This window comes from Cervus elaphus, chromosome 29 (genome assembly GCF_910594005.1).
Source record: "Cervus elaphus chromosome 29, mCerEla1.1, whole genome shotgun sequence".
Lineage (NCBI taxonomy): Eukaryota > Metazoa > Chordata > Mammalia > Artiodactyla > Cervidae > Cervus > Cervus elaphus.
This window is the reverse complement of record NC_057843.1, coordinates 9897700-9900164: the sequence shown is the minus strand read 5'-3', so window position 1 is coordinate 9900164 and position 2465 is coordinate 9897700.

Below are 2465 nucleotides of genomic sequence, written 5' to 3'. Positions count from 1 at the left end.
GAGCAGTGAGAAGAGCCAGAGGTGGGGGAGAGGGAGGGAGAGAGAGAGAGAGAGGAAGAGGGAGAGGGGTGGTAAGCTAATCTTTTTTAACCTAATCTCAGTAGTGATGTTGCAATACTTTTACTATATTATTTTCACTAAATTCAGTCACTAGTTTTAGCCCAGTCCCTAGTGGATGGGTTAAAACCCAGTGTGGTGGGGATATCAGAGACAGGGTTTTTTGGAATTCATTTCAGAAACTGCCTATCATACTGTGTGACTTCAGGGAAGAAAATGTCTTTGTACCTCATTTTCTTTAGCTGTAAAATGGGATGCTCATGCCTATCTCTTAGCATACCTTGGTTTTTAATGTGTTATCATTGACTTATTTATTCTGTGTTGCAAGCTCTGTACTGGGATTGGAGGAAAAAATGATATATAATACAGAGTCCCAGACATCAAGCATATTACAGTCTGATCAAGTGAATTAAGTTCATTTTGCCTTCAACTGGCTTGATGTTTCCTCCCTCTAAGCTTATGCCACCAAAATATGTGTAGACACAAATTCAGCTGATGCCCAATACCACCACTCCAACTCCACAATGATTGTCATTAGCCAAGAACACATGATGAGAAACCTCCATGAACCAGAAGATTTCCTTAGCTTGTACTTAGCACGTCCCCAGCACAGACTAGATTAGGAGGCTCCATCCAAGGAAGAATGCGTGTCCTACTTTGGAAAGGAAAATGGCATGACACTACCATGGGGAGATGGTTTGATTCCTCCGGCGAAAATTCGGGTTTCTCAAACCAGAGCCTCTGGGTCCCCGGGTAACGGGAATGATACTGGTTCTCAGATTTCTTCTCTTACTCTTCTCTTGTCTTGATTTCCTCCCCTCCCTCCATTCCTGCCTTTCTTAATTTTAAGCATTTTAATAACACCTTTTTTTTCACTTTTAACAATAATGTTTATTATACAAAGCATTATAATTTTCTCAATAGTCTTTACTCATTTATCAACAAACTTTCCACTGTACTCATTTAATAAATCAACAGTGTCAAACTACACTACTTTTCAACCTCAAAGCACTCAACTTCAGTTCAGGTCAGTCAGTTCAGTCGCTCAGTCGTGTCTGACTCTTTGCAACCCCATGAATCACAGCACACCAGGCCTCCCTGTCCATCACCAACTCCCAGAGTTTACCCAAACTCATGACCATCGAGTCGGTGATGCCATCCAGCCATCTCATCCTCTGTCGTCCCCTTCCCCTCCTGCCCCCAATACTCAACTTAGAGACCAACAAAAAAGTGCTTGGAGCACCAAAAGGAAAGAGAATAAAACCTGGAAAGTTCAACTGAGATACTTAGAAGCAGTTAAAGGGGATGGGTTAGGGGAGGAATTAGATTCCCCAGCACCATCAGATTTCCCTCATGGGTCAAAGAGGTTTACAAAAGCAGTTTTAAGACATGAGGTTAGAACTAGGGAATCAGAGGAACCCATACTCTGGGATATTGCAGGTCATCTGAGTTCCTGGGTCGGCAGAAGTAAGAAAAAGAGGGACAGAGACAGTGGGAATGGGGAGCAGAGGAGAGGCAGGACAGACAGGAGGTGAGAAGCACGGAGGGAGAAAGTTGTGCCTAGAAGAAGTAAACTTCGAAACTTGTCATGAATTGGAAAAAGGAAAAGCCACGGTCACAAAGCTGGAAGATGGACTACGGGACAAGAAAGCCTGGAATTTTATACCTTCCAGGAGGTGATGACAAATCCTGAAGCTGCACAGTGGCAGGCAGTGAGGTGCATCTGAGACTAAATCGTCTGTTTTATAAGAGTAAGACACTGGCAACCTTGCTTAACTAATTCTACTCTGTGGATTTAAAAACATTACGTGCCTAGAAGGTAGCCTCCCAGGCAGGTCACAACGCCTAACAGGCAATATAGGAGAGCGCCAAGCCAAGTGGGTCTGTAGAAAACAAAATTCAATTAATGTGACTGTCAAGTGAAGAGACAGCGGATTTCATTGTTCTCCTCAACCTTTTTAGTAATTTCCTAAAGCTAAGCCATTCTGATCACTGAAATAAGCTAGTATTGCCAAATACTGTATAATCAGACAGGTTGACTGTAATCAAACCCAAATTTTTCCTGACCCTTAACTGCCTCTGTGATCTGGGATACAGTTGGCAGCTTGGAAGTTATTGTTACTTTTCAGGGGGGCGGTGCAGGGAGGGAACTGGGGATCAACAATTGCCTAACTATAAGTGTATGTAAACAAAAGAGATGAAACCGGCCAATTAAATTAGCCATTCAGAATCCCTCTTTCCAAAAAGTTATAACCTTGAGACTGATTAAGCAAAACAGGATTCTGCTACTCAGATGCTCTGAGTCTGGGAAGCACCGGCTTTGATGGTAATCCTGATGATAATTCAGTTTTTATTTCGATCTTCTCAGGCTCTTCTGTCAAGACTACTCTGCCCAGCAGGAAAAAGCT